Here is a 15,528-nt window from a genome sequence, read left to right as displayed (position 1 = left end):
TTCCAGAAGGAATGGTTGTAAATCGAAACTGTTGTAAATTGAAACCCAGTTTATAATGTAAGTCAATGGGAAGTGAGGGAGTTAGGTTCCAGGCCCCTCTCAAAATTGTCATAAATAACACCTAATACATTATTTTTAAAGCTTTGAAATGAAGATTTTAAATGCTAAACAGCATTATAAACCTAATAAAATAATCACACAACACAGAATATATAATTAAACTAAGTTAAATGAACAAAAACATTTGCTAAACAGCATTATAAACCTAACAAAATAATCACACAACACAGACTTCACTTGCATTTTTCTGCAAACAGTTCTTTCTATGCATTTCAATTTGGACTGATTTATAGACAAGAAGATCTTGTTCCTTTGAAATCTGCTCAATAGCTCAGGTCTGGTTAAACTGATTAATTTCAGCTTGCTTGGCTTTGCTGCAACACAAGCGGACAGCTCCACCTACTGGCTATTTTAATAAATGCACTGCTTCTCAATGCTTTATATATATATATAGACAGATAGATAATATTCAGCATATGATATTTTAGGGAAGAGGATCTAGGGATCTTTGCTTTTTAACCATCGACCCCAATCCACGAGACCTGCAAAGTCCTTAAAGGGACATTAAACCCAAAAAATGTATTTCATTCTTCAGATAGAGAATGCAATTTTTAAAAAAATGTACCAATTTACTTCTATTATCAAATTTACTTTTTTCTCATGTTATTCTTTGTTGAAGGGACACCTAGGTAGGTAGCGTGCACATGCCTTAAGCTCTACATGACAGGAAACAGTGCTGCCATCTAGTGCTCCTGCTAATGTATAACATTGTTGCAAAACTGCTGCCATATAGAGCTGCAGACACGTGCACACTCATAAGCGTACTTTACTGCTTTTCAACAAAGGAGAACAAGAAAACGAAGAAAATTTGATAACAGAAGTAAATTGGAAAGTTGTTTAAAATTGTATGTTCTATCTGAATCACGAGAGAGAAAAAAATTGTGTTTTATGTTCCTTTAAATACACTAATGTTTCTGGTCTGGTTGTAACTGTATAATCCTCAAGATGCCCACTGATGTAACTGGTTTTGGAGGACCAATCCCCCTTTAATGGCTGATTATTCCATGTGCTAAACAAAGTATAATTTGAGTAATACACCACAGGTATGTGTTAAGAAACATGAAATACAAAATGCATTGTTTGTGTGTTAGTCTGGATCTCTTTGAAGCCCTGTAAGCCCGAGTTGTTATTCCCTCCCTGTGACTCTCATTGGTAATTCCTCTAAAACTACAACTGTGGCTAAATAGTAGACACAGACTCCGTTCTCCTCCAGAGAGTCTGAAATTGTGGTATGGATGGCCACTTCTGGCTTGCCTGACAATGCTAGTGGTAAAAAGATAAATGTGACCAAGATCTCTGAAACCTTTGGTTTTCCTCTGATATCTTCTTCTGTAATCCACCATCACTTCAGGAGACATATGGTAGAATTGTAAGCACCAGTCTGATGAAACAGTGATTGATAATGGAGCCATTATTGAATTTATGGCCGTCGCCAACACAACTGTTACATATCTGACTCTGAATTACCTCAGCAGAGGTGACAAGATACAGCAAAACATTGCATATTGCAAGACAACAGGGAAGACTTGTTTTCTAAGATATTCCAATCATATTGCAAGACAACAGGGAAGCCTTGTTTTCTAAGATATTCCAATCATATTGCAAGACAACAGGGAAGACTTGTTTCTTAGATATTCCAATCATATTGCAAGACAACAGGGAAGACTTGTTTTCTAAGATATTCCAATCATATTGCAAGACAACAGGGAAGACTTGTTTCTTAGATATTCCAATCATATTGCAAGACAACAGGGAAGACTTGTTTCTTGGATATTCCAATCATATTGCAAGACAACAGGGAAGACTTGTTTTCTAAGATATTCCAATCATATTGCAAGACAACAGGGAAGCCTTGTTTTCTAAGATATTCCAATCATATTGCAAGACAACAGGGAAGACTTGTTTTCTAAGATATTCCAATCATATTGCAAGACAACAGGGAAGCCTTGTTTTCTAAGATATTCCAATCCTATTGCAAGACAACAGGGAAGACTTGTTTTCTAAGATATTCCAATCATATTGCAAGACAACAGGGAAGCCTTGTTTTCTAAGATATTCCAATCATATTGCAAGACAACAGGGAAGACTTGTTTTCTAACATATTCCAATCCATCAAAAGTGCCACCATTTAAATGAGTAAATATGTGAAATTACATTCTGGAGTTATTGTTGAATTTATGGGCACACCTTTGCAACTGCAAATCCATGGACATGGAAAAACAAATGCAGCAAACAAGGAGTTAATGTATCCAAAAGAAAATTCACAGTCAACTAGTAAGTTGATTTATTGAAAGACATCATAACAGATTTCTAATGACATATTTTTATGTCCCTTTAAGCCTGTATTGCTGACCATTATTCTTCATAATCTATTGGGCAGAATTAGTAATAAAGTAAAATGTTTTATTTTCACATCTATTGTTATTTGCCTCCTGCTCCTACCAATCATGTCTTATACATAGATACACTAACCTGACTGGAATGTAACCTAAGAGACCATGACAGGGCATGTGTAGACAAAGGAATTCTCCCAGGTTAATAGTCTTCTTAATTTGCAAACTGTGGCAAAGCTGGAAAATTAAGATTGCTTTGTGTTAAAGGGACATTTTACTGTATAATTGGTTTCCCTTAATGTGTTTCCAATGACTTGCTATATCAACTGCAGATAATAAAATATACTGGATATTGCTCCTTTATGTTTATTTTCATTTATGAGAAGGCTTTTTTACTCACTGAAAACACATCCTATTTCAATAGGCTAAACTTGCAGACATATAAATCATTCTGATTTTTTATGCATACATGCCTCATTATCTCATCTGTTTGTCTGTCAGGCTAGTACTTAAAGGGACAGTCTATGCCAGAATTGTTATTGTTTAAAAAGATAGATAATCCCTTAATTACCCATTCCCCAATTTTGCATAACCAAGATTGTTATTTTAGTATACTTTTACCTCTGTGATTTCCTTGTGTCTAAGCCTCTGCAGACTGCCCCTTTATTTCAGCTCTTTTGACACGCATTTAAGCCAATCAGTGCTGATTCCTAAGTAACTCCATGGGAGTGAGCACAATGTTATCTATATGGTGCACATGAACTAGCGCTGGCTAGCTGTGAAAAATTGCCAGAAAGGCACTAATATAAGAAGTGGCCTTCAAGGGCTTAGAAATTAGCATATGAGCCTACCTATATAAGTTTAGCTTTCATAATTCAGATAGGACATGATATTTTAAACAACTTTCCAATTTCCTTTTATCATCAAATGTGCTTTGTTCTCTTGGTATTCTTTGTTGATAGCAAAACCTAGGTAAGTCATTTGCCCTTGAAGACTACCCTCTTATCTCAGTACATTTGGACAGTTTTTTCACAGGTAGGCAGGGCTAGTTCATGTAAGCCATATAGATAACGTTGTGCTCCCTCCCATGTAGTTACCTAGGAGTCAGCACTGATGGGCTAAAATGCAGGTCTGTCAAAAGAACTGAAATAAGGGAGCAGTCTGTAGATGCTTAGATACAAGGTAATCACGAAGGTAAAATGTATATTAATATAAATAAAGGGATTATAAATAAAAATTCTGGAGTAGAATTTCCTTTTAGTAAGGTGTTTTGCAATAATGCCATAGATGTTCTGTATCCTTCTGGTTGAAACTCTGTGAAACTGGAAGCGACGCCACTCTTGCAATGGAGCATAGCTCTGGCTTTTCAAAATTGGTATAATTCCTCACATGTTATATTGAGGAAGAATGATAAACTAACTAGTTTGAGAAAAGATACACAACACATAAAATGAATTATGAGGGAAAAAACATAATTTATGCTTACCTGATAAATTTATTTCTCTTGTAGTGTATCCAGTCCACGGATCATCCATTACTTATGGAATATATTCTCCTTCCCAACAGGAAGCTGCAAGAGTCCACCCACAGCAAAGCTGCTATATAGCTCCTCCCCTAACTGCCATATTCAGTCATTCGACCGAAAACATGCAGAGAAAGGAAAAACCATAGGGTGCAGTGGTGACTGTAGTTCAAATGAAAAAATTACCTGCCTTAAAGTGACAGGGCGGGCCGTGGACTGGATACACTACAAGAGAAATAAATTTATCAGGTAAGCATAAATTATGTTTTCTCTTGTTAAGTGTATCCAGTCCACGGATCATCCATTACTTATGGAATACCAATACCAAAGCTAAAGTACACGGATGATGGGAGGGACAAGGCAGGTACTTAAACGGAAGTTACCACTGCCTGTAAAAAACCCTTTCTCCCAAAAATAGCCTCCGAAGAAGCAAGGTATCAAATTTGTTAAATTTGAAAAGTATGAAGCGCAGACCAAGACTCCGTCTTGTAAATCTGTTCAACAGAAGCCACATTTAAAAAAGGCCCAAGTGAAAACCACAGCTCTAGTAGAATGAGCTGTAATCCCTTCAGGAGGATGCTGTCCAGCAGTCTCATAAGCTAAATGAATTATGCTTTTTAACCAAAAAGACAGAGAGGCTGCTGAAGTCTTTTGACCTCTCCTCTGTCCAGAATAGACAACAAACAAGGTGAACGTTTGATGAAAACTGTAGTAGCTTGTAAGTAAAACTTTAAAGCACAAACCACGTCCAATATTGTGTAATAGACGTTCCTTCTTTGAGGAAGGATTAGGATACAAGCATGGAACAACTATCTCTTGAGTGATGTACTTGTTAGATACCACCTTAGGAAAAAACCCAGGTTGGTACGCAGGACTACCTTATCCATACGAAGGACCAGATAAGGAGAATCACATTGTAACACAGATAACTTGGAGACTCTACGAGTCGAGGAATTAGCTACCCAAAAGGAACTTTCCAAGATAAAGAATGATATCTATGGAACAAAAAAGGTTCAAACGGAACTTCTTGAAGAACCTTAAGAATCAGGTTTAAGCTCCATGGCGGAGCAACAGTTTTAAACACAGGCTTGGATCTAACCAAAGCCTGACCAAATGCCTGAACGTCTAGAATACCTGCCAGACGCTTGTGCAAAAAAATAGACAGAGTAAAAATCTGTCCCCTTTTAAGGAATTAGCTGACAACCCTTTTCTCAAAAACATCTTGGAGAAAAGATAATATCCTGGGAATCCAGACTTTACTCCATGAGTAACCCTTGGATTCATAACAATCAGATATTTACACCATATCTATGTTCAATTTTCCTAGAGACAGGCTTTCATGTCTGTATTAAGGTATCAATGACTGACTCGGAGAAGCCATGCTTTGATAACATCAAGCGTTCAGTCTCCAGGCAGTCCATCTCAGATTGATTCTATTTAGATGGTTGAAAGGACCCTGAGGTAGAGGGACCTGTCTCAGAAGCAGAGACTGTGATGGAAAGGATGACATGTCCACCAGATCTGCATACCAGGTCCTGCGTGGCTACGCAGGCGCTGTCAAAAACACCAAAGCCCTCTCCTGCTTGGTCTTGACCTCCGGAGGAAATCCCACTCCCCCGGAAGAAAAGTCTGACGACTTAGAAAATCCACCTCCCAGTTCTCAACACCTGGGATATGGATAGCTGATAGACAAGAGTGAGTCTCTGTCCAGTGAATTATTGTAAGACTTCTAACATCGCTAGGGAACTTCTGTTCCCCCTTGATGGCTGATGTAAGCCACAGTCGTGTATATTGTCCGACTGAGTATGATGTACCTCAGAGTTGCTAACTGAGGCCAAGTCTGAAGAGCATGGAATATCACTCCCAGTTCCAGAATATTTATTAGAAGGAGGGTCTCCTCCTAAGTCCACTATCCCTGAGCCTTCAGGGAGTTCCAGACTGCATCCCAACCTAAAAGGCTGGCATCTATTGTAACAATTGTCCCATCTGACCTGCGGAAGGTCATACCCTTGGACAGATGGACCCGACATAGTCACCAGAGAAGAGAATCTCTGGTCTCTTGGTCCAGGTTTAACAGGGGGACAAATCTGTGTAATCCCCGTTCCTCTGACTGAGCATGCATAGTTGCAGCGGTCTGAAATGTAGACGTGCAAACGGTACTATGTCCCTTGCCGCTACCATTAAGCCGATTTCATTCATGTACTGAGCCACCGAAGGGCGCGGATGGGATGAAAAAAAAAAAAAAAAAAAACACGGCAGAAATTTAGAAACTTTGACAACCTGGACTCCGTCAGGTAAATTTTCATTTCTACAGAATCTATCAGAGTCCCTAGGAGGGAAACCCTTGAGATTGGGGATAGAGAACTCTTTCCTTGTTCACTTTCCACCCATGTGATCTTAGAAATGCCAGTACTACGTCCGTATGAGACTGGGCAATTTGGATGTTTGACGCCTGTATCAGGATGTCGTCTAAATAAGGGGCCACTTCTATGCCCCGACCGCCAAAGCGACCCCAGAACCTCCATAAAGATTCTTGGGGCTGTAGATATCCCAAAGGAAAGAGCTACAAACTGGTAATGCCTGTCTAGAAAGGCAAACCTGAAAAACGATGGTGATCTTTATGCATCACAATGTGAGGATAAGCATCCTTCAAATCCATTGTAGTCCTCTATTGACTCTCCTGGATCATAGTTAAGATGGTACGAATAGTTTCCATCTTAAATGACGGAATTCTGAGGAATTTGTTTAAGATCTTTAGATCCAAAATAGGTCTGAAGGTTCCCTCTCCTTGGGAACCACAAACAGATTTGAGTAAAAACTGTCCCTGTTCCTCTCTTGGAACTGGATGGATCTCGTACACAATGTAAGAATGCCTCCTTCTTTATCTGGTTTGCAGATAATTGTGAAAGGCGAAATCTCCCCTTTTTTTGGGGGGGAATCTTTGAAATCCAGAAGATATCTCTGGGATATAAATTCCAATGCCTAGGGATCCTGGGCATCTCTTGCCCATGCCTGGGCGAAGAATGAAAGTCTGCCCCCTATAGGATCCGTTACCGGATAGGGGTCCGTTCCTTCATGCTGCCTTAGAGGCAGCAGCAGGCTCCTTGGCCTGCTTATCTTTGTTCCAGGTCCGATTGTCTCCAGACCGCCTTGGACTGAGCAAAAATTCCCTCTTGTTTTGCCTTAGAGGAAGAGGATGCCACACCTGCCCTGAAGTTTTTAAAAGGCACGAAAATTAGACTTTTTTTTTTTTTTTTTTTGCCCTTGATTTGGACCTATCCTGAGGAAGGGCATGACCTTTTCCTCCAGTGATATAAGCAATAATCTCCTTCAAACCAGGCCCGAATAGGGTCTGCCCCTTGAAGGGAGGTTAAGTAGCTTATTTATTAAAGTCACGACAGCTGACCATGATATAAGCCATAGCGCTCTGCGCGCCAGTATAGTAAAAAACAGAATTCTTACCCGTTAGTCTAGTCAAATGAACAAGGCATCAGAAAACAAAGGAATTGGCTAGCAAAAGCTTGTCAAATATATTCATCCAATGGAGTCGCTTAACTGTAAAGCCTCATCAAGAGACTCAACCCAGAACGCCGCAGCAGCAGTGACAGAAGCAATGTATGCAAGGGGCTGCAGGATAAAACCCTGTTGAATAAACATTTTTTTCATCCATTGGATCTAAAAAGCACAACTGTCCTTGTCAGAGGTAGTGGTACGCTTAGCTAGAGTAAGAGTAGAAACTCTTCTCTCCACCTTAGGAACTGTCTGCCAGAAGTGCCGTGTGGTGGTAACTATTAGAAAACATTCTTCTAAAAAATAGGAGGGGAAGAGAACGGCACACCTGGTCTATCCCATTCCTTATTAAAAATTTTTTAGTAAACCTCTTTAGGTATTGGAAAAACATCAGTACACACCGGCACTGCATATTATTTATCCAGTCTACACAATTTCTCTGGCCCTGCGATTGTACACATTCATTCAGAGCAGCCAAAGCCTCCCTGAGCAACAAGTGGAGGTTCTCAAGCATAAATTTTAAATGTAGAAATATCAGAATCAGGTTAAATCATCTTCCCTGAGTCAAAAAAAAAAAAAAAAAAATCACCCACAGACTAAGCATATTGTGAGGTAGTATCATACATGGTTCTAAAAGCGTCTGTATGCTCTGTATCTACCCCCAGAGCTAACTGCTTTCCTTTAATTTCAGGTAGTCTGACTAATACTGCTGCCAGAATATTATTCACTACCTTTGCCATGTCTTGTAAAATAAACGCTATGGGCGCCCTTGATGTACTTGGCGCCATTTGAGCGTGAGTCCCTGAAGAGGGAGTCGAAGGGTCTGACACGTGGGGAGAGTTAGTCAGCATAACTTTCCCCTCGACAGAATCCCCTGGTAAAAGAAACGCTATGGGTGCCCTTGATGTACTTGGCGCCATTTGAGCGTGAGTCCCTAAAGCGGGAGTCAAAAGGTCTGACACGTGGGGAGAGTTAGTCGGCATAACTACCCCCACGACAGAATCCTCTGGTGATAATGTTTTTAAAGACAAAAAATGATCTTTATTGTTTAACATGAAATCAGTACATCTGGTACACATTCTAAGATGGGGTTCCATCATGGCTTTAAAACATAATGAACACAGAGCTTCCTCTATGTCAGACATGTTAGAACAGACTAATAATGAGACTAGTAAGCTTGGAAAACACTTTAAATCAAGTTAACAAGCAAATATATAAAACGTTACTGTGCCTTTAAGAGAAACAAATTTTGTCAAAATTTGAAAAACAGTGAAAAAAAGGCAGTAAAACAAACGAAATTTTTACAGTACATGTAATAAGGTAACAGAGCATTGCACCCACTTGCAAATGGATGATTAACCCCTTAATGCAAAAAAACAGATAAAAAAAACGACATAGACGTTTTTAAAAACAGACACAACAAACTGCCACAGCCAACAGTGGGAAGCTTCAGTTAACTGTTTCTATGCAAAATTTAAGCCAGCCATGTGGAAAAAACTTAGGCCCCAATAAGTTTTATCACCAAACATATGTTAAAAAACTATTAAACATGCCAGCAAACGTTTTAAAACACATTTTTACAAGAGTATGTATCTCTATTAATAAGCCTGATACCAGTCGCTATCGCTGCATTTAAGGCTTTACTTACATTACTTCGGTATCAGCAGTATTTTCTTAGTCAATTCCATTCCTAGAAAAATATTTTACTGCACATACCTTATCTGCAGGAAAACCTGCACGCCATTCCCCCTCTGAAGTACCTCACTCCTCAGAATGTGTGAGAACAGCAAATGGATCTTAGTTACGTCTGCTAAGATCATAGAAAAACGCAGGCAGATTCTTCTTCTAAATACTGCCTGAGATAAACAGCACACTCTGGTGCCATTTAAAAATAACAAACTTTTGATTGAAGAATAAACTAAGTAGAAAGCACCACAGACTCTCACGACCTCCTATCTATGTTGAGGCTTGCAAGAGAATGACTGTATATGGCAGTTAGGGGAGGAGCTATATAGCAGCTTTGCTGTGGGTGGACTCTTGCAGCTTCCTGTTGGGAAGGAGAATATATTCCATAAGTAATGGATGATCCGTGGACTGGATACACTTAACAAGAGAAAACATAATTTATGCTTACCTGATAAATTTATTTCTCTTGTAGTGTATCCAGTCCACGGATCATCCATTACTTATGGGATATTAACTCCTCCCCAACAGGAAGTGCAAGAGGATTCACCCAGCAGAGCTGCTATATAGCTCCTCCCCTAACTGCCATTACCAGTCATTCGACCGAAAACATGCAGAGAAAGGAAAACCATAGGGTACAGTGGTGACTGTAGTTTAATGGAAAAATTACCTGCCTTAAAGTGACAGGGCGGGCCGTGGACTGGATACACTACAAGAGAAATAAATTTATCAGGTAAGCATAAATTATGTTTTCTCTTGTTAAGTGTATCCAGTCCACGGATCATCCATTACTTATGGGATACCAATACCAAAGCTAAAGTACACGGATGACGGGAGGGACAGGCAGGCTCTTTATACGGAAGGAACCACTGCCTGAAGAACCTTTCTCCCAAAAACAGCCTCCGAAGAAGCAAAAGTGTCAAATTTGTAAAATTTGGAAAAAGTATGAAGAGAAGACCAAGTTGCAGCCTTGCAAATCTGTTCAACAGAAGCCTCATTCTTAAAGGCCCAAGTGGAAGCCACAGCTCTAGTAGAATGTGCTGTAATTCTTTCAGGAGGCTGCTGTCCAGCAGTCTCATAGGCTAACCGTATTATGCTACGAAGCCAAAAGGAGAGAGAGGTAGCCGAAGCTTTTTGACCTCTCCTCTGACCAGAATAAACGACAAACAGGGAAGACGTTTGTCGAAAATCCTTAGTTGCCTGTAGATAAAATTTCAGGGCACGGACTACATCTAGATTGTGTAGCAGACGTTCCTTTTTCGAAGAAGGATTAGGACACAAAGATGGAACCACAATCTCTTGATTGATATTCCTGTTAGTGACCACCTTAGGTAGGAACCCAGGTTTAGTACGCAGAACTACCTTGTCTGAATGAAAAATCAGATAAGGAGAATCACAATGTAAGGCAGATAACTCAGAGACTCTTCGAGCCGAGGAAATCGCCATTAAAAACAGAACTTTCCAAGATAACAACTTGATATCAATGGAATGAAGGGGTTCAAACGGAACCCCCTGTAAAACATTAAGAACTAAGTTCAAACTCCATGGTGGAGCAACAGTTTTAAACACAGGCTTGATCCTAGCTAAAGCCTGACAAAAAGCTTGAACGTCCGGAACTTCTGACAGACGTTTGTGTAAAAGAATGGACAGAGCTGAAATCTGTCCCTTTAAGGAACTAGCGGATAAACCCTTTTCTAAACCTTCTTGTAGGAAAGACAATATCCTCGGAATCCTAACCTTACTCCATGAGTAACTCTTGGATTCGCACCAATATAAGTATTTGCGCCATATCTTATGGTAAATCTTTCTGGTAACAGGCTTCCTAGCCTGTATTAAGGTATCAATAACTGACTCAGAAAAACCACGTCTTGATAAAATCAAGCGTTCAATTTCCAAGCAGTCAGCTTCAGAGAAATTAGATTTTGATGTTTGAAGGGACCCTGGATCAGAAGGTCCTGTTTCAGAGGTAGCGACCAAGGTGGACAGGATGACATGTCCACTAGATCTGCATACCAAGTCCTGCGTGGCCATGCAGGCGCTATTAGAATCACTGATGCTCTCTCCTGTTTGATTCTGGCAATCAATCGAGGAAGCATCGGGAAGGGTGGAAACACATAAGCCATCCCGAAGGTCCAAGGTGCTGTCAAAGCATCTATCAGAACCGCTCCCGGATCCCTGGATCTGGACCTGTAACGAGGAAGCTTGGCGTTCTGTCGAGACGCCATGAGATCTATCTCTGGTTTGCCCCAACGTCGAAGTATTTGGGCAAAGACCTCCGGATGAAGTTCCCACTCCCCCGGATGAAAAGTCTGACGACTTAAGAAATCCACCTCCCAGTTCTCCACTCCCGGAATGTGGATTGCTGACAGGTGGCAAGAGTGAGACTCTGCCCAGCGAATTATCTTTGATACTTCCATCATTGCTAGGGAGCTTCTTGTCCCTCCCTGATGGTTGATGTAAGCTACAGTCGTGATGTTGTCCGACTGAAACCTGATGAACCCCCGAGTTGTTAACTGGGGCCAAGCCAGAAGGGCATTGAGAACTGCTCTCAATTCCAGAATGTTTATTGGTAGGAGACTCTCCTCCTGATTCCATTGTCCCTGAGCCTTCAGAGAATTCCAGACAGCGCCCCAACCTAGTAGGCTGGCGTCTGTTGTTACAATTGTCCAGTCCGGCCTGCTGAATGGCATCCCCCTGGACAGATGTGGCCGAGAAAGCCACCATATAAGAGAATTTCTGGTCTCTTGATCCAGATTCAGAGTAGGGGACAAGTCTGAGTAATCCCCATTCCACTGACTTAGCATGCACAATTGCAGCGGTCTGAGATGTAGACGTGCAAAGGGTACTATGTCCATTGCTGCTACCATTAAGCCGATCACCTCCATGCATTGAGCTACTGACAGGTGTTGAATGGAATGAAGGACACGGCATGCATTTTGAAGCTTTGTTAACCTGTCTTCTGTCAGGTAAATCTTCATTTCTACAGAATCTATAAGAGTCCCCAAGAAGGGAACTCTTGTGAGTGGAAAGAGAGAACTCTTCTTTTCGTTCACCTTCCATCCATGCGACCTTAGAAATGCCAGTACTAACTCTGTATGAGACTTGGCAGTTTGAAAGCTTGAAGCTTGTATCAGAATGTCGTCTAGGTACAGAGCTACCGCAATTCCTCGCGGTCTTAGTACCGCCAGAAGAGCACCCAGAACCTTTGTGAAGATTCTCGGAGCCGTAGCCAATCCGAATGGAAGAGCTACAAACTGGTAATGCCTGTCTAGAAAGGCAAACCTTAGATACCGGTAATGATCTTTGTGAAACGGTATGTGAAGGTAAGCATCCTTTAAATCCACTGTGGTCATGTACTGACCCTTTTGGATCATGGGTAAAATTGTCCGAATAGTTTCCATTTTGAACGATCGAACTCTTAGGAATTTGTTTAGGATCTTTAAATCCAAGATTGGCCTGAAAGTTCCCTCTTTTTTGGGAACCACAAACAGATTTGAGTAAAACCCTTGTCCTTGTTCCGACCGCGGAACCGGATGGATCACTCCCATTAATAAAAGATCTTGTACGCAGCGTAGAAACACCTCTTTCTTTATTTGGTTTGTTGACAACCTTGACAGATGAAATCTCCCTCTTGGGGGAGAGAATTTGAAGTCTAGAAGGTATCCCTGAGATATGATCTCTAACGCCCAGGGATCCTGGACATCTCTTGCCCAAGCCTGGGCGAAGAGAAAAAGTCTGCCCCCCACTAGATCCGTTCCCGGATCGGGGGCCCTCGATTCATGCTGTCTTAGGGGCAGCAGCAGGTTTCCTGGCCTGCTTGCCCTTGTTCCAGGACTGGTTAGGTCTCCAGCCTTGTCTGTAGCGAGCAACAGCTCCTTCCTGTTTTGGTGCAGAGGAAGTTGATGCTGCTCCTGCTTTGAAATTACGAAAGGAACGAAAATTAGACTGTCTAGCCTTAGGTTTAGCTCTGTCTTGAGGCAGGGCATGGCCTTTACCTCCTGTAATGTCAGCGATAATTTCTTTCAACCCGGGCCCGAATAAGGTCTGCCCTTTGAAAGGTATATTAAGCAATTTAGATTTAGAAGTAACGTCAGCTGACCAGGATTTTAGCCACAGTGCTCTGCGTGCCTGAATGGCGAATCCGGAATTCTTAGCCGTAAGTTTAGTTAAATGTACTACGGCATCTGAAATAAATGAGTTAGCTAACTTAAGGGCTTTAAGCTTGTGTGTAATCTCATCTAATGGAGCTGATTCAAGTGTCTCTTCCAGAGACTCAAACCAAAATGCTGCTGCAGCCGTGACAGGCGCAATGCATGCAAGAGGTTGCAATATAAAACCTTGTTGAACAAACATTTTCTTAAGGTAACCCTCTAACTTTTTATCCATTGGATCTGAAAAGGCACAGCTATCCTCCACCGGGATAGTGGTACGCTTAGCTAAAGTAGAAACTGCTCCCTCCACCTTAGGGACCGTTTGCCATAAGTCCCTTGTGGTGGAGTCTATTGGAAACATCTTTCTAAATATCGGAGGGGGTGAGAACGGCACACCGGGTCTATCCCACTCCTTAGTAACAATTTCAGTAAGTCTCTTAGGTATAGGAAAAACGTCAGTACTCGCCGGTACCGCAAAATATTTATCCAACCTACACATTTTCTCTGGTATTGCAACTGTGTTACAATCATTCAGAGCCGCTAACACCTCCCCTAGTAATACACAGAGGTTTTCCAGCTTAAATTTAAAATTTGAAATATCTGAATCCAGTTTGTTTGGATTAGAACCGTCACCCGCAGAATGAAGCTCTCCGTCCTCATGTTCTGCAAATTGTGACGCAGTGTCTGACATGGCCCTAATATTATCAGCGCACTCTGTTCTCACCCCAGAGTGATCACGCTTACCTCTTAGTTCTGGTAATTTAGCCAAAACTTCAGTCATAACAGTAGCCATATCCTGCAATGTGATTTGTAATGGCCGCCCAGATGTACTCGGCGCTACAATATCACGCACCTCCCGAGCGGGAGATGCAGGTACTGACACGTGAGGCGAGTTAGTCGGCATAACTCTCCCCTCGTTGTTTGGTGAAATATGTTCAATTTGTACAGATTGACTTTTATTTAAAGTAGCATCAATACAGTTAGTACATAAATTTCTATTGGGCTCCACTTTGGCTTTAGCACATATAGCACAGATATCTTCCTCTGAATCAGACATGTTTAACACACTAGCAAATAAACTAGCAACTTGGAAATACTTTTCAAGTAATTTACTATAATATGAAAACGTACTGTGCCTATAAGAAGCACAGAAAAAGTTATGACAGTTGAAAATTAATAAACTGAAAAGTTATAGCAGAAAAAAAAAAAAATACAGAAATAAACGTTTTTTTATCACAGTCAACTACAATCTCACAGCTCTGCTGTGAGTGATTACCTCCCTCAAAACAAGTTTTGAAGACCCCTGAGTTCTGTAGAGATGAACCGGATCATGCAGGGAAGACAATAAATTTCTGACTGAATTTTTTGATGCGTAGCAAAAGCACCCTCCCCCTCACACATAACAGTGAGAGAGATCAGTAAACTGTCATAAATTAAATAAAACGACTGCCAAGTGGAAAAAAATAGTGCCCAAAACATTTTTTCACCCAGTACCTCAGAAAATTAAACGATTTTACATGCCAGCAAAAAACGTTTAACATTAATAAATTGAGTGTTATTAAAAAGCCTGTTGCTAGTCCCTGCAAATTAGGCTAAAGTTTTATGCATACAGTATAATTCCAGTGAAGTGCCATTCCCCAGAATACTGAAGTGTAAAATATACATACATGACAGCCTGATACCAGTTGCTGCTACTGCATTTAAGGCTGAGTTTACATTATATCGGTATGGCAGAATTTTCTCATCAATTCCATTGTCAGAAAATAATAAGCTGCTACATACCTCTTTGCAGATTAATCTGCCCGCTGTCCCCTGATCTGAAGTTTACCTCTCCTCAGATGGCCGAGAAACAGCAATATGATCTTAACTACTCCGGCTAAAATCATAGAAAAACTCAGGTAGATTCTTCTTCAAATTCTACCAGAGAAGGAATAACACACTCCGGTGCTATTATAAAATAACAAACTTTTGATTGAAGGTATGAAACTAAGTATAATCACTACAGTCCTCTCACACATCCTATCTATTCGTTGGGTGCAAGAGAATGACTGGTAATGGCAGTTAGGGGAGGAGCTATATAGCAGCTCTGCTGGGTGAATCCTCTTGCACTTCCTGTTGGGGAGGAGTTAATATCCCATAAGTAATGGATGATCCGTGGACTGGATACACTTAACAAGAGAAAAAGACTTTGCAGTAGACAAATATCTCT

The sequence above is a fragment of the Bombina bombina genome, chromosome 1 (assembly GCF_027579735.1).
Source record: "Bombina bombina isolate aBomBom1 chromosome 1, aBomBom1.pri, whole genome shotgun sequence".
NCBI lineage: Eukaryota > Metazoa > Chordata > Amphibia > Anura > Bombinatoridae > Bombina > Bombina bombina.
The sequence above is the reverse complement of the archived record's forward strand: the minus strand, read 5'-3'. Positions refer to the sequence as shown.